The sequence below is a fragment of the Dipodomys spectabilis genome, unplaced genomic scaffold, assembly GCF_019054845.1.
Source record: "Dipodomys spectabilis isolate Male_0828 unplaced genomic scaffold, ASM1905484v1 ptg000361l, whole genome shotgun sequence".
Classification (NCBI taxonomy): Eukaryota; Metazoa; Chordata; class Mammalia; order Rodentia; family Heteromyidae; genus Dipodomys; species Dipodomys spectabilis.
The window spans coordinates 662,289-689,270 of NW_024871038.1; the positions used below are offsets into that span (position 1 = coordinate 662,289).

The window sequence follows — 26,982 nt, forward strand, 5'->3', positions numbered from 1 at the left end:
AAATTAAGGCCTGGTGACTCTTTCTGAGATTTTTACTATTATTGAGATTAGGTGATTACCTAAATTTCTCTTATTTCAGAATATTGTGGAATAGTGATATTTAGTTGAAGTCACAAACATACTTTAACCTTCACAATGCAAATTGTCATTATTATGGTCGATAAAGTTTGTGAATTCTATAAGCTTTGACAATACAATTCTATAAGCTTTGACAATACAATTATTTCTTCCAGGTGATATATACATTTCTTTCCTTTTGCTTATTGTAAGACGTTCTGTCTTTCACTCTCATTCCTCTCCTCTCTTTCTGAGGTTTTATTGATTTACTTAGTTAACTGAAGGGTAGATGGCTCTACTACTTGAGCCACAGCTAAACTTCTGCCTTTTTTAAGTGATTAATATGAGGCAAGAATTCCATGGGTAGTCCAGGGCAGTACAGAGAGGCTTGAAATCTGAGGATCAGAGTTCAAAGTCAGCCTGGGCAGGAAAGTCAATGAGCCTCTTATCTCCAGTCAACCTAATAGGTGGAAGATAGTAGAGCTGTAGCCTTGAGCAAAACACTTCAATTTTAAGTCCCTCGACTGAACACACTGAAGCAAGTTTCATGGACTTTCCTGTCCAGTATGGCTTTGAACCATGACCTACAGATTTCTGTTTCCTTAGCACTCAGAATTATAAGTGTGAGTCAACATTTACAAATCTTTAATTACCTCTTCTTTCACCTTTTCAGTTATTTATTATTTCTTTCTTTTTGGCATTTGTTATTAGGCACTAGCTATTATGCTGATTTTTTGTTTCCCTTGAAACTACCATGACCTACAACTTTGACCACAGGTAAACTACAGGCTGTTTTTCTTTTTTGCAGCTCTTTTTCTAGGGCTTAAACTCAGGTCACAGTGACTGAGGTTCTATTTTTTTTTAATTGAGTGGTGGTTCTTAGGTCTTGAAATTAAGTCATGATGACTTTCCTTGAGGTTTATTTATTTTTACCTTAATAGTAGCTGGTTTCACTACTTGAGCCACAGCTCAACTTTTGCATTTTTTTGTGGTTAATAGGAGATTAGAATATCAATAGAAAGTCAAGAGCATTACAGAAAGGACTGAAATCTGAGAATCATGTTTCAATGCCAGTCTTGGGCAAGAAAGTCAATGAGACAATTATCTCTAATAACCACCTAGAGGTTGGAAGAAGTAGACCTGTAGCCATGAGCAAAACATAGCAAGTTCAAGCCCCCATACTGAACACAGTAAAATATGTCTCCTGTACTTTCCTGCCTGGGCTGGCTTGAACCAAAGTCCTCAGTTTTCAGTAATCTGAGCAGGTAGAATTACAGTTTTGATTTAGAAGGCCTTAATATGCTCCCTTTCCACCTTTTCATTTATTTGATTGTCCCTTCCCCCTTTTTCAAAGTTCATGTCCTTTATTATTAGGGCCTACTCATTTATGCTCAGTATTTAATTAATTAATTTATTGATATTGTCAGTTGTGGGGCTTGAACTCAATGCCTAGGAACTGTCCATCAGGGACACAGCAGGCACACTACTATTTTCAGACATAGTGCCACTTCTACTTAGTTGGAAAAAACAGTCACCAGGGGACCTTTTAGCCGAGGCTGGCTTCCAAATGTGATTCTCAGATCTAAGCTTCCTGAGTAGCAAGGATTACAGGCATGAGCCAGAGGCACCTGGCTTGTTTTTTTTAGATCAAAACTAGCAGGCTCTATATTTAGGCCACACTACTTCACTGTCCATGAGATTTTTGGCCTTTTGTTTTTTGCTCAAAGCTAGCAGGAACAAAAACTCAACTCCTGAGGTCTTTTTTTTGGGGGGGGAGGAGGCTTGAATTCAAGGCCTAGTGACTCTCGCTGAGGGTTGTTTTGTTTTGTTTTGGGTATTTTGTTTTTCATTTCAAAGCTAGCAGGCTCTACTACTTGGGCCTCAGCTCAACTTCCGCCTCTATTTTTCTTTTAGTGGTTAATAGTAAATAAGAGTCCCATGGGAAACAAGGCACTACACAGTATCCTAAAATCTAAGGATTACAGATTAAAGCCAGCCTGGGCTAGAAAGTCCATCAGTCTCATCTCCAATTCAGCACATGATACAGGAAGTAGTATTTTTAAACTTGAGTAAAAACCCTCACGTTCAAGCCCATGTCTAGCACACTCAAAAAGAAGTTAGTTGGACTTTCCTGCCCAGGCTGGATTCAAACTGTGATCTTTACATTTCAGCTTGGATTAAAGGTATGAGTCTATATTATAAAAAACTAATTGGCTCTTTTCTTCTTCAAATACATTTATTTATTTGTTGGTTCTCTGTCTTGTTTTTAGGGCCTCACCAATCCTGCTGAAGGATAGAATGCTCTGAAACTTTAGTAACAGTTGCAATTTGGTTCATTTTTTGGTTTTGGTGGTTAGTAGGAGGTAAGTATAGACACTCCCACAAGGTCCTGACTTATACTGATTGCGGTTCATTGTCAGGAGACATGGAAAGTTCATGAGACTCTTATCTCAAATTAACCTCCAAAAGATTGGAAATGGTCAAGCAAAAACTTGTAGATCATATCCCAGAAAGGAACACACACACACTCATACACACACACACACACACACACACACACACACACACACACACACACACACACACACACACACACACAATGGGCTTTCCTGTCCTGGTTGGCTTGGAATAGTAATGCTCAATTTCAGTGTTTTGAGTAGCTAGAATTTCAAGTGTGAGCCACCAGTTTCTTGTTAATTTTTATCATTTTTAAGACTCTTTGTGCTCTCTTGCACTTTTTAAAAAAATTTATTTTGTGGTTGTCTTAGTGCTAGATCTGTTTTTCACTTACCTTTTTTAAAACTTTTTTTCTTAGCTTTTTCTTAGCTTTTTTTATGCTCAAGGTTGCTGCTCTACCACTTCAGCCACAGTTCCACTTCTTTTTGCTGATTAGTTGGGAATAGGAGGCTCATTGATTTTCCTGCCCAGGCTGGCTGTGAACCACAGTCCTCAGGTTTGAGGATACTGTGTAGTGCCCTTGGCTTCCTGTGGGAAACTTCTGTCCTATTTACCACCAGAAGATAAAGAGTGTGGGGCAGAAGTTGATCTGTGGTTCAAATAAGAGAGCCTGCTAGCTTTGAATTAAAAAAAATACTTGGAAGTCTAATTCTGGTACTAATTGTACACTATTCAAACAAAACAAAACAAAAAAACAAAAACAACTTATGCACAGTGACCAGGTAATAAGGATTCCTAACTGATAACCTGAACTCATTTCCCAAAGCCTTTTTTAGATATATATGGTCATTTGTGTCAGCTGAGGAGAGATTAAAGAACAAGGCTTTACAGGCCAGTTACTCAGGACTTGGAAATCAGGATCCATTGGCAAAGCTTTTCAGAAAATGACTAAAAACTCACTCTTCACAATTCCAAATGGTTCTTCCCTCTGTGCAAGGGAAAGAGGGATGAGAAGGAAGAAATATGGGAACTAAGAACCCTCAAACAAGGTAAGTTATGTTAACTTTATTAGATAAAGTAAAACATAGGTGTACGGTGTGCAATCCAGAAAAGGACATGTCACCTCTGTGTGGATCCCAGTTAATTTAGTTAATGGATGGTAAGGAGTAAAACCCACTATTGTATTTATAGAAAGGAGGTACATGGCAGGCAAGTCAGTTCACTAACCTCAAGGATTTTGAACATAAAGGAGTGAAAGTGTTGACTCTGTTTGGGTAACAGGAAGGAACAGAGCTGAGGAGGACTGAGATGTGCAGACATTCCCCAAGAAAGATCTCACTGACATCAAGTCTTCAGATGCATGCTGGTTGCCAGTGGCTTATGCCTGTAATCCTACTCAGAAGGCTTAGATCTGAGGATTGTGGTTTGAAGCCATCTGGGATAAGAAAGTTTGTAAGTCCTTTATGTTTTACAACTCAAGAATATTCATATTTGTTGCTAATTGCAACCCAAGGCAGTGCAATAGGATACCAAGCTGAAGAAAATTAGAAAATACACGGACAGGTATAGAGAAAAAGAAAAAAAAAATCAATGAGGACCTGGGGTCCCAAGGCTTACTGGCACTTGGGCCCCAGGTCATACAAGCAATCATATTTATTTGGATTCACACTGGGAAGGTTACCATGGATACATGCAAAAATGAAGCTTCTATATTGCAATCAGAACCACCACAGTGAGTGAGAAACACTGGTTCCCTTTTTGTTTTGAGAAAGGAGAATGCAACCTAGAGAAAATCCAGACATTTGGTCTATTTTATCTAGCTTCCTAGGTTAAGTTGTCAATTCTTTTACCTCCCAGGCTTCAAGGCCTTTAAAGCACTATGGAAAGGGGCAATAGCTTAACACTCTCCACAGCTGTGCTTTTTTTTTAAATTGTGAAAATACCATACAGAGGAGTTACAATTACATTGACAAGATAGTGAGTACATTTCTTATCAAGCATTGTTGCCTCCTCCTTTGTTTCCCCTTACCATCCCTTCCCCTCTCAACCCCCCTTCCTTACCCCCACCCCCTACCGAAGTTGTAAAGTTCATTTTTCAACATAACATCTTATACATTTCATTGTTTTAATGGGGTCACCTGTAACCCTATTTATATATTTGTTTTTTTTTTTAATTGTGAAAATACCATACAGAGGAGTTACAATTGCATGGGCAAGATAATGAGTACATTTCTTATCAAGCATTGCTGCCTCCTCCTTTGTTTTCCCTTCCTATCCCTTCCCATCTCCCATCCCTCCCCATGTCACGCCCCCCACCCCTCCCTCCAGCTCTTCCTACCTCCCCCTCAAAGTTGTAAAGTTCGCTTTTCGACATAACGTGTTATACATCTCATTCATGCAATGGGTCCACCAGTATCCCTATTTAAACAATTTGTTTTTTTTTCCTTCCTTTCCACAAATTATACCAACATCAACTACAGTGAAAGCAGGGCTAATTCCATGGGGAGGTACATACAAAGCAACAAAGAAATCATTTTATAAATATGTTGGAAACAATCTCAAGAAAGAAAAAAACACATTTGAATCCTTATCTTGGGGTTCATTTCACCTAACATCAACTTGTCTGACAGTTTCTGTTTGTCTCAGACATATACTAGTTATTTCAAATAAGGGAAACCATGGGACTTATATTTCTTTGGGCCTGGCTTACTTCACAGAGCTGTGTTTTAACCTTTGCATAGTCAGCTCTCAGCTTTCTGAGTACTATTCAGGTGATGTTCCAACCTCTCAAACCTTTTCCAGGTTCAACAGCTCAGCTTGAGTCTCCTACACCTATTAATATTAATAGTATGGATTACAAACAGTAAAAAGAGAAAAATAACATTATACATTTAAACAGAAATAACTGACTTCATTCATTTATACAGGACAAAAAATTTAGCACTGCTGTTTAAGTCACTAATAACACTTTTTTAAGATATACTTTCATGGCTTTCATAAAACTTCCTATATAGTCCTTAGAGTGTCTTTTTACCTCCTATTTTTATTTATTGCATTTGCATAGTAGTATATCATCCTTAAAATCATATCACCTCATAATTAAAGTTTATCTTGTAAGTAAATACTTGTGAGACTTCAATAAAATATCAAAAAAGCTGAAAGTGGAGCTGTGGCTTAAGAGCTATAGTACAAGCCTTGAGCAAAAAAGGCTCAGGGGCACTGTCCAGACCCAAAGTTGAATCTCTAGTGTCCACATATACACCCCCCCCACCCCAGACCCCACACACAATCAGATGATAATGTCTATGAAGTTCTTCCTTAGGATGATCTTGGTACGTCAGCAACTGTATCAAGTTTCTCTCTCTTACATGCCTTTGTGGTAGTAGACAGCAGAGTCACTGTAGTATAACACATGTCTAAGACCTGGCATTAGCAAAGGCTATCATGTAACATATCCAACATATAGTCCAGCTCTCTTGATGGTAGATCTGCACATCTTGGGACTTGATGGGACCCATGTATTCTTCAACTAGCTTTCCCATCCTCTGTGCCACCTGCTGCAATGATTCATTATCCACACCAAATAGGCTTTCATAACCTTTCCCTAATTATCTGAATACTGGATGCCAGAGATGTCACGGAGACACTCTGTGGCTATTCCCCTCCCTGACAGTCCATTTTACCTCCTATGCTCTCCTCACAGATGTGGGCAATGGTCTCTGAGAGACTTCGTGCCTGATTTTGGAGAGATTTAGTTTTATTGTATCCATAAGCTTTGGGAAATCATGCAGTGAAGGTCCAGGTTAGGAACATAGCTCCTCCTTCTGGAGGTTTTCCTGTATGTTCTCTTGGCCATTGAACAGAAGTGGGGTCTCTGAAAGGGAACTTATATGGTGTTCTCTGTCTGTCTTGGTCCATATAACATAGAACCACTTTCCCATCCCTTTAATGATTTAGACATGCTCCATGTGATTTGTGCTGCACTGCTCTCAATGTAGTAACAATGTAGAGGACACAACTGGATGTTGTGTGGATAGCTGTCCATACTTGGGCATGAGTCCCCTTCCAGGCAGGACCCATAACTCCATGCTGGGAAAGTGAGAGGAAGATTAGCTGGCTTATATCTGTGTAATCTGAATGACCCCAGGAGGCATTGGGGCCTCCTCTTCATGCCCATGGCCCCTCAGCATATTGATAAAGAATGACACACCATGCCCAATCATCACCAAAATGCTCACCTGGTCCTGGGCATTATCACCACCGTCTCACCCACTTCTAGCAAATTCTCTTTTTCAAGGCCTTGCCAATCCTCCTCCTTGCATTCTCAGTTAAAATACTGCTGTCCATGAATAAAGAGCAGAAGACAAGGAAACAGGTACCCTAGGGAAAGTAAATACTGGACCTCTTCCATGGTGAGAAGATAATGCAACCTGCAACTATAGAATAGCGAAGGAGTTAAGATGGTTGTGCACACAGTTTGTGCAGAAAAAATGCCAGACCTAGTATGCCCTGTTCAGAGTTTCAGTCCATAATCGTCTCTAACAAGGACATCTCAGGTACAGATAAACCAAGTTCATAGTGTCTTTCCTTCTTTTATTCTGTGCCTTTCTGGGGCTTGCACTCAGGAAATGGATACTATCCCTGTAGTTTATGTTTTTCCCCTCAAGGCTACTGCTTTACCACTGGAGCCACAACTCTACTTCTAGGTTTTTTTGTACATAATTGGAGATAAAAGTCGTATAGGCTTTCCTACCCAAGTTGGCTTCAATCACTGATCCTCAGCCTCATGAATAGCTAGGATTACAGGCTTGGCCACTGAGCCTGGCAGCAATACTCTTCCTTTTCTTTATTTTTTTTGTAAGTTATGGGCCTGAATTCTGGGCTTGGGCACTGTCCCTCATCTCTTCAGATCAAGGCTAGTGCTCTACCACTTGAGCCACAGTGTGCCTTCCAGCTTTCTTTCTGCTTATATGGTACTGAAGAATTGAATTCAGGGCCTCATGAATGCAAGGAAAGCACTCTACCATTGAGCCACCTTCCCAGACTCATCTTTCCTTTTCTTAAAAAAATATTATTAGGAATATGACGTTCAGAGGGGTAACAGTTAAGTCAGTTAAATTAAACAGTTGTCAGGTAATGAATACATTTTTTGGGGACAATTACACCCCTTCCCTTGCTCTCAGTTTATCCCTTCCACTGTGGCATTTTTGTGGTTAACTGGAGATAAGAGTCTTCCAGACTTTGCTGCCCAGGGTGACTTTGAACCACAATCCTCAGACATCAGTCTGCTGATGTGCTAGGATTAGAGGCTTGAACTTTAAAGTCAGGATGACTGTTCTGAAGATTGTTCTATATTGCCTATGGGCTGTGGGCCTGAATGGACTTAGGCAGTGAATGCCAGGCAGGTCTGTCATCCGGAAGCATGTGTCCTACTTAAGCCTGACTGGCTCTCAGAACAGATAGGTGATGCTTTCAGAGCAAGAACCAGTGTGTACTAGCTCAACAGAAGTCCTCACTATATTTATCTCATTCAACAACTACTGGGTTGCTTATATTATCAACACTTTCTTTCTTAAGAACATTTGTATTGTAAGATTGAAGTAACTACAGATTTGTAATGGGCTAGGAATATATGTGTGTTATCAGATTTAATATCCAAACTACATAACTGCTCTGAATCATGTTTTATTTATCTTAAAGTAGTTCTTGAATAATACTCTTTATTAGTAATGATATTATTAATATAAGTATTACAGTTCTTCAAACAAGCTTCTCTTATTAGATGAATCCTTACAGTGACATTGATATTACTTTCTTTTTTGGGGGGGGGGTCCAGTCGTGGGGCCTGAACTCTGGGACTGGGCACTGTCCCTCAGCTCTTCAGCTCAAGGCTAGTGCTCTACCACTTGAGCCATAGCGCCACTTCCAGCTTTTTTCTTATGTGGTGCTGAGGAATCGAACCCAGGGCCGCGAGCATGCAAGGCAAGTGCTCTACCACTGAGCCACCGTCCCAGCCCCAAAGATTCTTTTTTTTTTTTTTGGCTGGCCGTGGGGCTTGAACTCTGGGCCTGGGCGCTGTCCCTCAACTCTTCAGCTCAAGGCGAGCGCTCTACCACTTGAGCTACAGCGCCACTTCTTACAGTGACACTGAAAGCATCTTCTGGAGCAGCAATGGAAAAGATACTTGGTGAATACTAAGAATGAGGCATGAGAAGTGTGAAAAACAGAACTAAGAGACTTACAAGTGTGACTGGGAAACATCTTCCACAGAGCAGAATCCCAGACTTTTGAAGGTTAGTCGGTCTGAGAATAGGTCTTCAACCAGTTCACGTGACCACATGGGTGAGTCTCAATGTTGCCACATAGATATTATTTTGATTCCTATATGAAACACTCATGTCTGATGGGCTTTCACAACACCAGATTTATGAAAGTTTGCTGTCTTCTTTCCTTCAATATTACTTCACACTTCAATATTGAGTGTATTTTTTCTTTTAAAACATGAAAACTCAACACCATCTTTTGGACTGAGGTGTTTCCTGTCTCCCTAAAAATAGCTCTGTTATTTAAGAGGCTTCCTGACAGGTTCCAGTGCCTCACTTCTTTAATACTAGCTACTCATGAGGCTGGGATTTGAAGATCAGAGTTGAAGCCTGCCATGGTAGGAGAGTCCATCAGAATCTCATCTCCAATCAATTAACAAAAAAGCCAGAAGTGGAGCTGTGGATGAAGTGGTAGAGCAGCAAAAAAGGCATAAGGGCAGGTTGCACTCAGCCTCAGCCTGAGCCCCAGCCCAGCCTTCAGACACACACACACACACACACACACACACACACACACACACACACACACGTGTCTTCCTGCCAGGCTTGTCCATGGGGTCCCATTAAATCGTTGGAGACCTGTCTTCAAATGGACTCACCCTTGTATTCACATTAATGTGGAAATTGGCTCTCAGTCACCTATAGATCTATTGGTTCAGGTTGTGTATTTTGCATCCCACTTCCTCTGCTTGTTTTCTGAGGTGAGTTTTGTAGCTCAAAACAGCTGTCCATACACTTCAAGATGCTGCTTATGGTCCCAGGGCCTGCATTCACACTCCAAATGGAAAAATAAAATATAACCTGAGACACTCTGCTTACTTTGAGGACCATCTATCCAGGCAAGGGCAGCTCCCTATGAATGGCATACTGGAAGCCAGGCTCAGGGTGTTCAAACAGACAGAAGCGAGGTGTGGAGGGCTTGAGTTGTTCTGAGGAAAAGCAGAGAATGGAGGAAGACAGAGAAACTGGGAAAAGACAATCTACCTTCCCATGTTTCCTTGCAGTTCCTGATCAATAGTATAACCTTTGCTAATTGTTCTGCTGTGTGTGTGTGTGTGTGTGTCTCCATGAATGTTTGCATGTACACAGTAGGTCTGGGCCTTGAATTCAAGGGCTGGGCACTGGGATGTCAGGATGAATGTGAGCAAGTATATCATATGCGTGTGTGGAAGTAACTCCATCAAACCTCTCAGTGTGTACAACTAGTATATACTAATGAAAGTGAAAAAATGATTAAGCAATGCTCAAACTCCTTCCTAAGCTATTTAGAGATAACTTTAAAAAGTATGAGAAAGCATTGTTGGTAGGGGATATGAAAACAGCTAGTTAAAACTATGGGATTATTCAAGCCAGGTCCTAGTGGCTCATACTTGTACTCCTAGATGCTCAGGAAGCTGAGAACTAAGGATCATTATTTGAAACCTGCCTAAGCTGGAAAGTTATGACACTCTATATAAGATATACTACTCAGAAAAAGCTCAAAGTGGTGCTCTGGGACTCAAGCGGTAGAGTGCCCTAAGTTCAAACCACAGGACTGGCAGAAAAAAAAGAAACAGTCCAAACTTAAGATGTCTAGGGAGTTTTAGAATAAATATCCTATAAAAACAAATTACTATATCTTGGGGTTCATTTGTTGTTGTTGTTTTAGATTTATTATGTAAGTGTTTGGTTTCCTTTGTATATTCTTCCCCCTGTGGTATATCCCCTGTTGTCACTGTGCTTGACTTTGATACCCTGCATCTTGTAGATACATTTTTCTAATTTGGGGAGGGGAAGGGAAATAACAAAATGCTAAAACAAGGACACAGGATGACCCGTTGCAACAATGACACCCATAAGACAGTATGTTGGAAATGAACTTTACAACTTCGGGTGGGGAGGGGAGGAGTGTGGGAGGTGGGGGAGGTAAGGGATAGTGGAAGATAAACAAGGGAAGGGGTAACAATGCTTGACCAGAAATGTACTCATTGCCTTATTTATGTAACTCTAACCCCTCTATAGACTCTTTACAATAAAATAAAATTTAAAAAATGAAAAATAACTAGTTACAGCTAAAGTAGGAAAGGAAAAAAAAACCTTTCACCCACTGGCCTGTGGCAACAGTAATTAGAAATATACAGTCAGTACAAATAAATTGCAACCCCCCTACAGATTCATGCCTATGGCTACTTCACCTTCTTTGTCCCCAGGGGAAAGTCAGGAGAAATCAGTACAAGCTTCCTATCCTGTGACTACTCAATACCTGTACCAAGATTGTCATCTGTAGGATATCAGATGGAAAAAGTCAACATTCCTTCCAAAAGGGTCTCAAATGAGTCTTATAAACCATAGCCTCCTACTGTCCTGATTTAAATCTTATTTCCCTTCCCAAGCTACAAATACATATAAACTTGTGGAGGCCTCTAGAGAGATGGACAAAGACTTATAAAATATATACTATATTTCACACCTGTAGAAAACTAAAACTAGATCCTTATATAGCACCCTGCAACAGAATCAACTCCAAATGGATCAAAGACCTTGGAGTCAAAGCAGATAGCCTGAAAACATTTCAGGAAGGAAGAGGAAAACCTCTAGGTCTCCTTGGCACATGCCGAAAATTTCTTAATGAAGGCCCAGAAACACATAAAATCATAGAAAGGTTGGACAAATGGAATTGCGTGAAACTGCAGAGCTTCTGCATGGCAAAGGACATAGCTAGCAAGATCAATAGAAAGCCCAAGTACTGGGAGAAGATCATCACTAGCCATACAATGGACAAGGGTCTCATATCTAAAATATATTTAGAACTCAAAAAATTAAATTCCCCAAAAACCAATCCTCAAAGAAACAACTGCCCCATGAATAAGTGGGCTAAAGACTTAAAGAGAAAGGTCTCTGAAGAGGAAATAGGAATGGCCAATAGACACATGAAGAATAAAAATGAAAATCAAGACAATGTTGAGATTCCACCTCACCCCAGTTAGAATGGCTATAATCAAGAACTCTAATAATAACAGATGATGGAGGGGATGTGGTCAAAAAGGAACCTTACTGCATTGTTGGTGGGAGTGTAAACTTGTTCATCCACTTTGGAAAGCAGTATGGATATTCTTCAATAGACTCCACATAGAGCTTCCCTATGACCCAGAAATCCCACTTTTGAGCATTTACCCAAATGATCGCAAACAAGGCTATATTAAAGCTACCAGCACAATTGTTTATTGCAGCATTATTTACCATAGCTAGGATATGGAACCAACCCAGGTGTCCCTCAGTAGATAAATGGATCAAGAAAATGTGACATATATATGTATATATACATATATATATATACATATATGTATATATATATATATATATAATACACACACACACACACACACACACACACACACACACATACACACGTACACAATGGAATTCTATGCCTCCATTAGAATTACATCACCCCACTTGTTAGGAAATAGAAAGACTTGGAAAAAATTATATTAAGTGAAGTAGGCCAGGCCCCCCCCAAAACGTAGGTCTTATAGTTTCCCTTTTTTTCAATATCTAGTATATGTCTAGGACAAGAAGAAAAAATCAAAAGCTATGTACATATGACCATATAGGATGATGTTAAGTGAAATAAACCTCAAGATAGTAACTCAAGTGCTTTTTTCTTTCTTGCTATTGTTTTTTAACATATTTATAATGTACTATGTGATTTTTTTTGTTTCTCTGGTATGTTCTTCCTCCAGGGTATTACTCTGTATTCACTGTATTTGTTTCTGGTGACCTGCGTCTTATATGTACATAACAAGATGTTTAAATAAGGATACAGTTTAACCCATTGTAACAATGAGATGTACAAAACACTATGTTGAAAACAAACTTTACAACATTTGTGGTGGATGGGAGGTGTTGGGAAGGTGGGGAGGGAAGGGATGTTTGGGGAAAAAGAAAGGAGGAGGTGACAATGCTCACTAGGAAATGTGCCCACTACTTTACTCATGTAACTGTAAACCTTCTGTACAATATTTTTACACTAAAAATATTTTAAAAACAGCTTAAAGAATATATACTATGTTTCAATAAATTGAAAGAGGATTCATAAAAGGCATGTTTTGACTTTTATTTTTAAAATAAAATGAGGGCTGGGAAGGTTGCTTAGGGGTAGAGTGATTGTCATGCATGCATAAGGCCCTGAGTTCCATTACTCATCACCACATAAGTCGGAAAAAGCCAGAAGTGGTGCTGTGGCTCAAATGGTAAAGCACTATCCTTCATCTAAAGAGCTGAGGGACAGTGACCAGGCCCAGATTTCAGAGTTCAGGCCCCATGACTGACAAAATGAAAGAGAGAAAGAAAGAAAGAAAGAAAGAAAGAAAGAAAGAAAGAAAGAAAGAAAGAAAGAAAGAAAGAAAGAAAGAAAGAAAGAAAGAAAGAAAGAAAGAAAGAAAGAAAGAAAGAAAGAAAGAAAGAAAGAAAGAAAGAAAGGAAGGAAGAAAGGGAGGGAGGAAGGAAGGGAGGGAGGGAGGGAGGAAGGAAGGGAGGGAGGGAGGGAGGAAGAAAGTTGAGATAGTGTCCAGGGCCAAAGTTCAAGCCCTGAAAAAGTACCCCCTCACCAAACACAAAATCATACACAGGGCTGAGATTCAGCTTAGCAACTTACCATGCATGAGTTTTGATCCCTAAAACAAGGAAAGGGAGGGATTGGGTGAGGGAAGAGAGAGGGAGGGAGAAAAGTATAGGGAGAAATAACAGCATATAGAAAAGAGGGTAGCTCTGCATAATAAATGATATTCACTAGGGTACATGGTCAGGCAAACATTTTCTGTAAAGGAACAGAGTAAGTACATCCAGGCCTTGGGAGTCACATGATATGCCTTAAGTATTCCATTCTTCTGTGGCAGTGTGACAGGGGACACAGATAAAATGAATGCATTATAACTTTACTAACATTCACTGAAACTTGAATTCTATTTTTATTTGAAATATGGCTAGTGTAAATGTGTGTCTGAATTTTTAATTTTATGTAATTTTGCTTACTGTAAGTATTGTCACTTACAACTTTGTGGCTGGCTACTCCACTGAGTAGAACAAGTCTGGCCTCTGATGAAGTCTTAGAGCACCTCCAAAGTAATCCAGGAATACAAGCCACGGAAGTCACTCAGCTTTTTGGTAGTCACAGTAAGAAACAGTAAAATAAGAAAATAAATAAAACCTTCAATTAAAAACGCCAAAGGAGCTTTAATAAAAATTCAGCAAAATTTATCTAGTATTTAAAGCTTAATCCTCAGATTTCAGCATTCTGAGTAGCTAGGATTACAAATGTGAACTACTCTCATGTGTTTGTTAGTTTTTTAAATACCAAGTCAGCCTTGTTACTTACCTGGCACTTGTTACTTACCTGGCAGGGGAGATACTATGATCATGAAGATGGTTTTCCCAGGGCCAGGCTTATCTATTGCACTTCAGATGTGCTGACCCCTGAGATTTCCCCAAATGTGGGAAATTCGACTGTATAATTTGTGATAGTGGGGGACTGTGTTAGTTCTCTCCACTGGATAGATAGATAGATAGATAGATAGATAGATAGATAGATAGATAGATAGATAGATAGATAGATAGATAGATAGATAGATAGCATTGTATTTTATATTGGCCTCATCTGCTTTCCTGCACTCAGCAGTCACTTGGTCCTAAGGACTACTATAAAGGATGAGGTACCTCTAGGACTACTTTGTAGTTGCTAGGAACTACAAGGAGTAGGGAAATCAGCTACAACTCACCATGAGAAAATAAATGAGGAAGTTGGGTGCAGGTGGCTTACACATGTAATCCTGAGATCTGAGGATTGCAGTTCAAAGCCAGCCCATATAGGAAAGCTCATGAGATTCTTATCCTCAATTAACCACCAGAAAACCAGAAGTGGGCTCTGGCTCAAGTGGTAGAGCACTTCACTTGAGCTGAAGAGCTCAGGGACAGTACCCAGAGTTCAAGTCCTATGACTTACAAATAAAAAGAAAGAAAACAAATGAGTGACCAGAGCCAATGGCTCATACCTGTAATTCTAGCTAGTTAGAAGGCTGAGATCTGAGGATCAATGTTCAACACCAGCCTAGGAAGGAAAATCTATGAGATTCTTATTTCCAATTAACCACTGAAAACCGTAAGTGACAATGTAACTCAAAATGGTAGAGCAATATCCTTGAGCACAAAAGATCAGGGACAGGATCCAGGACCTGAGTTCAAGCCCCACAACCGACCAAAAAACAAAAAAAAAGGAATGAGAAGCCACCTTAATGAAATAGCTAGGCAAGTACAATATACAGAATAACTCCTCCCTTCCTTCTTTTCTTCCTTCTATTCCTTCACATCCTTTCCCCCTTTCTATCCTAGAACTTAAACTCAGGGCCTCATGCATTTTAGGTAGGTACTTTACCAGATGAGCCATACACCTGCTTTTTTTGGCTTTAGTTATTTTTCTTTCTTTCTTTTTTTTTGGGGGGGGAGTCCAGTCGTGGAGCCTGAACTCTGGGCCTGGGCACTGTTCCTCAACTCTTCACTTGAGCCACAGCGCCACTTCTGGCTTTTTTCTTTTTGCTTATGTGGTGCTGAGGAATCGAACTCAGGGCCTCAGGCATGCAAGGCAAGCACTCTACCACTGACCACCTTCCCAGCCCTCATTTTTCTTTTGTTGGTTATGTAACTTGAACTCTGTGCCTGGGTGTTGTCCCTGAGTTCTTCAGCCCAAGGTGAAGGCTCTATTGTTTGAGCCACAGTACCACTTCTGGTTTTCTAGTGGTTTATTGGAGATATGAGTCTCACTGGGCTGCCTGGCCTGGCTTTGATCTGTGATCTTCAGATTTCAGCCTCCTGCGTGGCTAAGATTACAGGCATGAGCCACCTGCGCCTGGCTTGGCTTTAGCTATTTTTGTGGTAGGGTTTTATGTCTATGACCAGACCAGCATGGACCATAATCCTTCTTTTTACCCTTTCTGAGTAGATGAAATAAGAAGCACAATGCATTGGGTTCAATATTGATTGAGATCCAATATTTTGAATGTTTTTCCTGGGCTAACATCAAATCATAATCCTCTCTGTATCTGTCAAGACCCAGCAGCTAGCATTACAAGTGTGAGCTCCCATCCCTGGCTCAAATTTCTGATGACTAAAACATCTGAACAGAATTTTAATAATTTTAAATGTTGAATTTGGGGGCAATGGGTGCTCTTACTTGCCTAGTTGCAAATTGCACCAAAAATTCCAAATATTAACTTTTGATTTCCTAGAGTACATTAAATAAGCAGATAAACTTTAAAAAGCAATTAACTAAAGAAAAAAGCTAAACAGAATACATCCTTACCATTGTAACTTTGGACTAACACCTTGTCAATCATTGCTTCCATCATAGGTTTTTGTCTGGGCAGTATATGCCATACACGGATCATGCCACCCCCAAGGTTGTGGGCTAAACAGCCTATATCCACAGGAGTGAAAGCCAGGCTCTAGGCAAACACACCAAAGGAAGGCAGGGTCCAGCAGCATTGTACGTGGCAATGTCCCAACATATGACCCAAAGTTTTAGGGCAGCTTAAATAAAGCTTTTTCCTTAGGAATAATACTGTATTAAGGCATACCTCTTCTTCTGGGTTTATCACTGCTTAATTGGAGACAAGTCTCATGGACTTTCTGCTTGGGCTGGCCTAAAATCATGTTCCTCAGATCTCAGCCTCCTAAGCAGCAAGGATTATAGGCATGAGCTACCAATGTCTAAATTGATTATTCCTTTAATAAAAATCAAAATTGCTACAGTATGGTTTAACAGAGAGCTTGAATCCTTTTCTGAGCCTTATAAATTTTCTGACTAGAAGCAGAATGACAAACTGACATATGGGAAACATTGTACCATATTAAACCATTTTTCAGAAGAGTATCTGGCTCATCAGTTTGGCTCTTGTCCTCCTATTCTAATGTTGACTTTTCTGCCCGGGATGGATTCAAAACACAATCCTTACATCTCAGCCTCTTGAGTAAGATTATAGGCATGAGCCACCTGTCCCTGGCACCATCCACATTTCTGTACAAGTGAATAAAACTCAGTGATATAGTGTCTACCTCTTTAACCCAAAGCAGGTAAGAAACCAAAATTAAATTTGAAATTCAGTTGAATATGAGTCTATATTCTTAACAACAGGGTTGTAAATTATTTGGTCTTTGCACAAGTCTCTTAGTAGATACAGCGCACATGTCATGATTTTTCTATTTCAAATGGTCCATGAGAGATAGCTCGGCATGGTATGGTAAGCCTGTAATTCCATCACTTGGGAAGCTGAAGCAGAAGCAAAATAAGTTCAAGGCCATCTTGGCTATGTAGTGAGATGCCATTTCAGAAGGGCAGGAAGTAAATGGCTCCTGATTATATAAGCCTTGGCAATTACTTTCCCATCTTCTGTGTCTACAAAGAGAAGCCTAAGACTCCAAGGCCAAACAGAAAACATGACCCAAAGACTAACACAAAACAACTGGATACCAGCTGTGTCGACTCATTCTTGGGCCAATAGAGTGTCAACCAAAGGCACTCTTGAACAGTTGAGTCTATATCCCCTCCTCTTCTCTTCAGAAAGGGTCATTTCAAAATCATCATTCCTAGAAATTAAAAGACATCAGTGATATTAGGATTTCCATTCCAGCATATTTACAAGTCAGTGAACACTTAAGACATTGGCAACTATACAATTAAGTGACTAGCAAGTGGAACATGGTACATGAAGACACTAATAGTTCATAGTATATGGTCTGTGAATTAGAACTTATTAAATTTGCTACCATAGCTGCAGCAGGTGGAGTAACAGTTGGGGGAGGCAGCAGCAACCTTGGCTCCAGCCCCTTGACCTCCGGAGTGCATCATGGAACCTAGCAGCCCTTCACAAAGTCTGGGAGAGAAGAGAGCTGCCATGGAATGCTAGGATCATGCCTCTGGTGTGGCATGCGACCATCACCTCACTTCTGCTTCCTGGCTAGATGAATAGGGGCCGCATGCCTGTGTCACCTCACTCCTGCTTCTGGTCTGGGTGGGTAGGAGCCGTGTGCCTGCACCACCTCACTCCCACTTCCAGTCTGGGTGAGTGTGGGCTGCATGCCTGTTTCACCTCACTCCTGCTTCCACTCTAGGTGAGTGGGGGCCACGTGCATGTTTCGCCTCACTCCTGCTTCTGGTCTGCATGAGTGGGGGAGTAAGGGCCATGCTGCCTGTGTCACCTCACGACAGCCTCCGGTCTGGGTGGGTAGGGGCAATGTCCCTGCATCACCTCACTACTGCTTCCTGGCTGGATAAGTCTGGGCTTGGTGCCCTTGTCACCTTACTCTGTCTTCCGGTCTTGGTGAGTGGGGGCTGCTTGCCTGTGTCACCTCACTCCTGATTCCAGTCTGGGTGAATAAGGGAGTAGGGGCCATGTGCCTGTACCAACTCAATCTTGCTTCCGGTCTGGGTTGGTCTGACTGGCTGTGAGCTAATTACTATGTCCAGATGCTGTTTACCAGCCCACGCCAGACGTTAGACTTTTCCAGTTCTCATAACAAAGCATGACATTAATGGATTAGGATGGCACCTTGCTAGGTTTGAGAACCATGTTATTAAATTGTGTGTGTTTGCATGTGCACTGGTCTTGGGCCTTGAACTCAGGGCCTGAGGTCTATCCCTGAGGTATTTGATCAAGGTAGAGCTCTACTTCTTGAGCCACAACTCAACATATGGCATTTTTTTGTGGTTAATTGGGACTAAAAGTCTCCCAGATTTTCCTATCTGGGCTGGCCTTGAACCACTATCCTCATATCTCAGACTTTTCAGTAGCTAGGATTTACAGGTGTGAGCTACTGGTGCCTCTGTATTTGCTTGATTACCATTGAGAGAGAACTGTGCTTGGTAAGTGTTCTGGAGGAAAAAGAATTGAACTCTCCAATGAGCAAAGGTGAAAATACTCAGGTTCTAGCCCGGCATTGGTGGATCAGGCCTCTAATTCTACCAATTCAGGAATGTGAAATCTGAGAATTGCAGTTAGAAATCAGTGTGTGGAGGATAGAGTTCTTGAGACTCTTTATCTCCAACAAACTATCACAAACCTGGAAGTGGCACTGTATCTAAGTGGTAGAGCACCAACCTTGAGGGAAAATGCACACAGACAGCACTCAGGCCATGAGTTCAAGTCCAAAGACCACAAAAAAAAAACAAGAAAAAGTTGGGTTCTTTAGTAGAAGTTTATCATTATAAATATCTCTTTCCAATTACATTTAGATCTGTCATAGATGTATGAATCTTAGGGGAATAAGAAACTTGGCTAAAAAATATAGTAAGCAGTGTGTGTGTGTGTGTGTGTGTGTGTGTGTGTTTGCCAGTCCTGAGGCTTGAACCTAGGACATTAATCTCTTGATTGGCTTCCTTCCATCAAGGCTGGTACTCTGCGACTTGGTACACAGTCCTACTCCCAGATTTTTAATTGTTAATTGGAGATAACAGTTTTACACACTTTTCTGCCTGTGGTGGCCAATTTTGGAATGTGATTATTTTGAATCATGCTGTAAAAAATGTGTGTGCAAATAGCTGTACTATAAGGCTGACTTACATTTCTTCAGGTGTATATGTAGGATTTCTTGTGTGGAACTTCCACACTGATTTCTGTTGGGGCTGCAATGATTCACTTAATTGCCATCATTGTGTAGGGTATCTTTCCCCACCTCCTTGCAAGTATTTCTGTTTTCTTTTTTAATAGGCATTCTGATTAGGAAGACATGAACTTCAACATAGATTTGATTTGCATTTCCTTGATTACTAACGGTGTTGAATATTTTCATGTATTCCTTAGACACCTACATCAGTTTTGGGGAACTATCTAGTCAATTCACTTGCCTATTTATTGATTAGATTATTTGTTCTTAGGGTGTTTCATTTTTTGTCTATATATTCTAGATATTAGGATTTCTTCTGTTACTCAAAAGGCAGGAGTTTAGGCTTATTTTACTTAATCTTAACAAAAGATGCCTGTGAGCTTCAAATTATTTAAATGATGATTGATTTAAAAATGAGAAGGATGTGGCTCACAGAATAGAGTGTCTGTCAACATATACAAGTTCTGAACTCAGAGTACACTGTCTACAAAAAAAGAGATTCTATTATTTTAGAACAATAAAAGCTAATAAGCTACATTTTCTCAAAATATGTAATTCTAAATATTTCACTATTCTTCGTGGTAAAACTATTGCAAATTTTAGCACAAAATAATAATTTTAGGTTCTATTTTTTCCTTGGTAATCATTCAAGCCAGCAAAACTGAAGAAAATACAAGTTTGGCTAGGTGCTGATGTCTCATGTCTGTATTCCTATCTACTCAGGAGGCTGGGACATGAAGATTGCAGTTCAAAGCCAGCCTGTGCAGGAAACTCCATGAAGCTTATCTACAAATAACCACCAGAAAACTAGAAGTTGTGCTGTGGCTCGAGTGCTAGAGTGCTTTCCTTGAGCTGAATAGCTAAGGGACTGCCCCTCGGCCCAGAGTTCAAGCCCCACGACTGACAAAAAACAACAAAAAAACAACTTTGTATAAAGAGTAGAATCTCCAAGTTTTTATTCAAGTTTTTTAATTCTTGTGGCAAATGTTTTCATTGGATAGAAAGTGGACAGATTATATGTCATTGTGATAAACTTGCTACTATGTGGTTGCTTTTCTCCCATTTATAATTTCATCCATCTAACATTGTTGAAGATGAAAAATCCATCAAGGACAAGACATACTATTTGGAAAAACTGGTAAGTTGAAATGACTATTACTTTCTAGTTTGGCAAAGAAGCTGTGATTTTCCTTCCCTCCCCAGGATTTGAACAATGAAAAAAAAATTGTCTTGGTTTTTCCAAAAAGTGAGGAATACAGCTCATATTCAAATAATTAGAAGATAATGAAATGAATGTTTAGGATACATAATATGCTTAATTTTGAACCTTCCTCTCAAGAAACTTCCAAGAAACTTAGCACACATTGGTTAAATATTGATATCAAAGAGCCCACTGCAGGTACTTCATACCTATAATTGTCTACTCAGAAGGATGAGATCTGGGATTGAGATTGGTGCCAGCATGGATGAAGTCCCCTGCTGTTAGATCATATGTCTCTTCCTCCCATCCTCAATGTGAAGTTGTCTCCCCAGATTACCATCTTTCTGATTCATTGATATTATCATTGGGATTTCTGGTTTTCTCCTTCAGCATGAAATTTGCATGGAGAAGGCCATTTATAGCTGCATTCACATGTTTCTCCAGTTGCCTACGGCAGTGCCTGGTCCTTAGTGCTTAGTAGCTTTGTGTAGAGATGAGCCTTAGTGCTTAGTACCCTTGTATAGAGGTGAGCCTGCTCTGCTCATGTAATATCAGAATTCAGTCAGGAAAACTCATCAAGCTGTGGTCTTGTAGTTAATAGTCATTTCTTCTAATTATTTTTTTCCTCCTTGTGTATCTAAGTCCACATAAGGGTGAGATCAGTGGCTGACACCTATCCGTTGTGATGGAAAAAGAGGTTGTGACATCAAAGAAGTTATTGTGAAGCTGCAGGATGACCCCACCACGAAAGCACCCAAAATGGCAGGTTCCCACATTCACGAATACATTAAACAAACCGTCATTCACTCTCTGCTAGTTTTAGACTCAGCGTTTCCCTTTCCTATTTAAATTAAAGAAAAATTCAAGACATGCCTTTTTTGATTTGTCATTGAATTATTGATATGTCCCTCCAAACAAAAGAAATAAGAATGCCATTTAATGGAATGTAAATGTAAGGCATGGAAAAAAACAACATAAAAGTTCCTAGGGAAAACATCAAAAGTGGCAGCTGCTACAAAAGTTGGTTCTTAAAACCAACTGGTGTCTCACACCAGTAATCCTAGTATAATATAAGTTAATGAAAGTTTTCTTTTTGTGCCAGTCCAAGGGTTTGAACTTGAGACCTGGGCTCTGAGTTTTTTGCTCAAGTCTAGCAATTTACTACTTCAGTAATATCTTCACTTCTAGTACATTTGGTATTGTAGTGGAGATAAGAATTTCCAAGATTTTTCTGCCTGTGCTGGCTTCAAACTGTGATCCTCGATGTCAGCCTCCTGAGTAAGATAACAGGCATGAGCCACCAGCTAAAAGTTACTTTTGTGAGATATAAAAATTTACTTATGTAAGATATAAAAAGCAATATAAACAAATGAAACATTAGAACAAAACTGGAACAAGTTATATAGAAGACATAAAAAGACCAACACCAAAGCCCCAAGTTAAAGCCTAAGGACCACCACAAAAGAAATAAAGAAGTGTAGAAGAAAAGTAATAGACAGTGACAGAGTTTTAAATTAATCAATCACAGGTGGCTTACACATGTTATATTAACTACATAGGGGACTAAAGTCAGAAAATACCATTTAAAAGGCAAGCCCAAGCAGGGAAAACCATTGGCCATTTTTCTGTGTGTGCCAGTCATGAGAGTTGAATTTGTTCTACTTTATTCAAGGCTGGAGTTCTATCAATCTCAGCTTTTTGGTGGGATCACTACCAGCTAACTGGAGATAAAGAGAATCATGGAATTTCCTTTGCAGGCTCGCTTCAAAACTGTGATCCTCAGATTTCAGCTTCCTGAGGTATTCTGTGCATTGCATGAGACTCTTATCTCCAATGAACCACCAAAAAAATAAAGAAAAGAACAAAAAAAAACAGCTGGAGGTTGAGCTGTGGCTCCAATGGCAGAAATGAGACTGATTTCTGGGACAGCACCCACATCTTGAGATAACCTTCAGGACCAGTACAAACAAGAATAAAATAAATAAATGAAAAGAAAGGTAGAAGAAGAAAAGGGAAAGCAAATTTCAGAGGATAAAATAAAAACTGAGGTAGCTTACACTTGTTATTAAAGTTACTCAAGGGTCACACATCTGAGACTCAGTGTTCAAGGCCAGCCAAGGCAGGTGAGTCCATGGACTCATCTCTAATTAGTCAACTACAGTTTTTAAAAAAATCCACAAATTGTGCTGTGGCTCACGTATTAGCATGCTAGTATTAAAAATGTACTGGGACGGGGCTGGGAAGTTGCCTCAGTAGTAGAGTGCTGCCTTGCATGCATGAGGCCCTGGGTTCAATTCCTCAGCAAAAAATAAGAAAAAAAGCCAGCAGTGGCACTGTGGAACAAGTGGTAGGGCTCTAGCCTCAAGCTGAAGAGTTGAGAGACAGTGCCCAAGCCCAGAGTTCAGGCCCCATGACCGGCAAAAATAAAAAGTACTGGGACAATACCCAGGCTCTGATTTATAGCCCTAAGCCCAGCATACATATAGAAATAAAAAATAGAAATTAAAAAATGTATTGGAAAATCCAATTAAATTTTCCAAATGAGCCATGAGCTTTTGTTTCATGTGTGTAATCCTAGAAACTAAGATAGATGAAATCTGAGGATTATGGTGTCTCATCATCAAATCACCAACAAAACAAACAAACAAGAAAACAGAAGTGAGGTTGTGATTGGAGTTGTAAGGCACCAGCCTTGAGTGAGAAAGCTACAAAACAGTGCCCTGAGTGCCTCAGAGATCCAGCCTCTGGATCACAAAAAAAAAGATAAGAAAAATAGAACCCAGGGCTGGTGACTCATGCCTGTAATTCTAGAACCTCAGGAGGCAGAAATATGGGGATCCAGTGTAAAGACCAAACTTAGCAAGAAAGCCCAGAAGACAGTTCTTTGTGGCACATCCTAGGGCTGGAACTGTACTACTCCCAGATTTGTGGCAGTTAATTGGAGGTAAGGATCTTAGACTTTCTGCTCAGCGTGGCTTTGAACCATGATGGTCAGACTTCAGCCTCCTGAAACAGGCCAAGCCTTGCATGAGTTCTAGCTCCAGGACCATCACCCACAAAACAATGAAATGAATAAATGTAAAGAAGGGTAGAAGAAGAACCAATAACCGAGGCTTCAATGAGCCAATCAGCCAATCATTGGTGGCTCATAACTGTAATTCTAGTTACTCAGGAGGCTAAAATATGAGGATAATATTTAAAGACCAGACCAATTAGGAAAGTCCATAAGACACGTGTGTGTGTGTGTGTGTGTGTGTGTGTGTGTGTGTGTGTGTCTGTATGTCTGCGTGAGAGTCCTGTTGCTTGAACTTGTACTGTTTTTCTCAAGGCTCTATTATTCTCAGCTTTTTAGTTGCTATAATTGGAGATATCATGGACTTTCCTGCCCAGGCTGGTACAAACGTTGATCCTCAGATTTCAGCTTCATGAATGTGGACTGGCTCTACTCATTTCTAATTAACCACCAAAACAGAAAAAAAAAAAACAAAAAAAAACCCCTGGAATTGAGCTGTGGTCAACTGGCAGAACTGGGCAATAGTATCTGGTACAGCACTCAGACCCTGAGTTCAAGCTCTAGGACAAACACAGAAGAAATAAAAGGAAAGGAGGATAGAAGTACAAAACCTCTATCAGTGATAGAGGTTGAAATGAATCAAACATTGGTTGCTCACACATGTTTTATGAGGTACTCAGGAGGATGAAATCTAAGGATCACAGTTCATGACCAGCCAAGGCAGGAGAGTCCATGAGACTCATGAGACTCATCTATCTAATTTGCCACCAAAAAAAGCTACAAGCTGTACTTTGGCTCATGCGGTTGAGTGGTAGTCTTAAACAGTAAGCTTGGAACAGCACCTAAGCACTAAGTTGAAATCCTAGACACATATTTCAAAAAACAAAAAAAAACCACAAACTAAAAATGATGGGAAAAGAGAAAGCCAGTTTCAAAATGAGCATTGGTTTTGGTTCATATGTGTATTCCTAGCTATTCAAGGTTCAAAGCTAGACTGGGCAAGAAAGTACATGAGACTCTTATACACAACTACCCAGTGTAGATATCATTATAGTTGTAAAACATTGTATTTGTTGAAAAAGCTAAAAAAAAAATTGTTTATTGATCCAGGGATCAATTCCTGGTGCTAAAAAAATGTAGGAGAAGAGAAGAAAGGCCAATTGTAAATTGAAACATAAGCCTGGTACTTGTTGATCGTGGGGGCAGAAATCTGAGGATCAACTTTCTTTTTTTCTTTTTCTTTTTTTTTTTGGGTCCAGACGTGGGGCCTGAACTCTGGGCCTGAGCACTGTCCCTTAGCTCTTCAGCTCAAGGCTAGTGCTCTACCACTTGAGCCACAGCGCCACTTCTGGCTTTTTTCTTTTTGCTTATGTGGTGCTGAGGAATTGAACCCAGGGCTTCATGCATGCAAGGCAAGCGCTCTACCTCTGAGCCATCTTCCCAACCCCTGAGGATCAACTTTCAAGGCCAGGTCAAGAAGCAAAATCCAGGAAACTTTGGGTGTATGTGTGTGTGTGTGTGTATGTTTGTTTGTGTGTGTGTGTGTTTGTATTTGTGATGTGTGTGTTTGTGTACCATACTTTGCTAGTACCCTAGCATTATCAGATTTTGGGTGGTGAATTGGAGATAAGAGTGTTATCGATTTTCTGCCCAGGCTAGCTTTGAAACGTGGCCCTCAGATTTCAGCCACCTAATTCAGCTGGAATTTGAGCTATGACTTAAGTGGCAGAACTGGGAAAATATTTTCTGGGACTCCACCTAAACCCTGAGTTGAAGCCCCAGGACATGCACAGAAGAAATAAAGAAGAGTAGAAGCAACCAAGGAAGAGTGAGTGACAAAGGCTTAAATGAATCAAGCATTGGTGGCTCATACATGTTCTACTAGCTATACAAGTGGCTAAAATCTGAGGATGATGTCCAGCCCTGGCAGGAGAGTCCATGAAAATCTTGTCTGTAATTAATCACCCTCCCCAAAAAAGGGACAAAAAGTTATAGTGTGTCTCATGTAATAGAGGATAGCCTTGAATAAAAACTTCTGGGACAGAATATGAGCCCCAATTTGTAGACCCAGTAACAACACACACATGCAAAAAAAGAGTAAACAACAGTAGATAGTGGAAAGCACATATTAAAGTTTTAAAATGACACAAGGGTTGTTGGTCCTGTGTATAATCCTAACTCCACAAGAGGCTGATATCTGAGGATTGTGATATCAAGTCAGCCTGGGCATAAACGTGCTTGAGATGCTTATCCAAGCTACCTAGCACAAAGCCCTGAGCTGAAGCTGAGGTGATAAAGTAGCAGCCTTTGTTTAAAAAGCTAAGAAATAGTCCCCAGAGCCAGAGGTCAAGCTGTAGGACCACTAAAAATTACAAATAAAAACAATAAATAAAAAGGACAGTGGAAGAAGAGAGACTGAAATCTGAGGATCAGAGTTCAAAGCTAACACAAGCAAGAAAATCCATGAGACTTTGTGTGTGTGCATCTCGGTGCCATCCTGCAGCTTGTGTGTGCCATCCTTGAACTTGTGCTGGTTTGTTCAAGGATAGAGTTCTACCACTCCCAACTATTCAGTGGTTAATTGGAGGTCATAGTCTCATGGACTTTCCTTCCCAGGCTAGCTTGATTTATGCTAGGCTTTGTCTCAGACTCTTATCTCCAATTAATTGTCAAAAATAAAAGAAAAAAAAACCTGGGAATTGAGTTATGGCTCAAGTGGCAGAATTGGGCAATTAGTTTCTAGGACAGCAACCAAGCACTGAGTTCAAGCCCCAGGACAATCACAGAAGAATTAAAGGAGGGTAGAAGTGTAGAAAGAAGATCCAATGACAGAATTCAATGACAGATCCAATGACATTGGTAGCTCACTGATGTTCTATCAGCTACTCAGGAGAATGAAAGCCTAGGATCACAGTTGAAGGCTAGCCCAGGTAGGAGAATCCCTGAGATTCTTATGTCTCACTTGTCACCAAAAATATGCCACTAGCTGTGCTCTAGCACATGTGGTAGAGTGCTAGTCTTGAACAGAAAGCTCTGGGACAGCACACAGACCCTGGTGCTGATGCCCTAGCACAGACACTTACAAAGAAAAGAAAAAAAAGCACAAATTATAAAAGATGGGAGAATGAGAAAATTATAGTTTCAAAATGAGTCATGAGTTATTGGTTTATGTGTGTATTCCTAGCTACTCAGAAAGATGAAATATGAGGATCACCGCTAAAAGCCAGCCTGGGCAGGAAAGTGATTGAAATTCTTTTCTCCCACTACCCAGTAAAAGCTGGAAATGAAGGTGTGATAGTAGTTATAAAGTACTGAAATTTCATGAAAAAAAACTGGGAAATAGTTCCCTGGTCCATAAT

The 26,982-nt window shown here is 40.2% G+C and overlaps 1 non-coding gene and 1 pseudogene across 1 annotated transcript; one reads left to right on the forward strand and one right to left on the reverse strand.

Annotated features, from left to right (window-relative positions):
- The window catches only part of LOC122095768, a 75,187-nt pseudogene that overhangs the window by 7,117 nt on the left and 41,088 nt on the right, over nt 1-26,982 (reverse strand).
- LOC122095774 lies at nt 14,144-14,307 on the forward strand. The gene has a single exon (XR_006145195.1). It is a non-coding gene; the product is annotated as a U1 spliceosomal RNA (small nuclear RNA).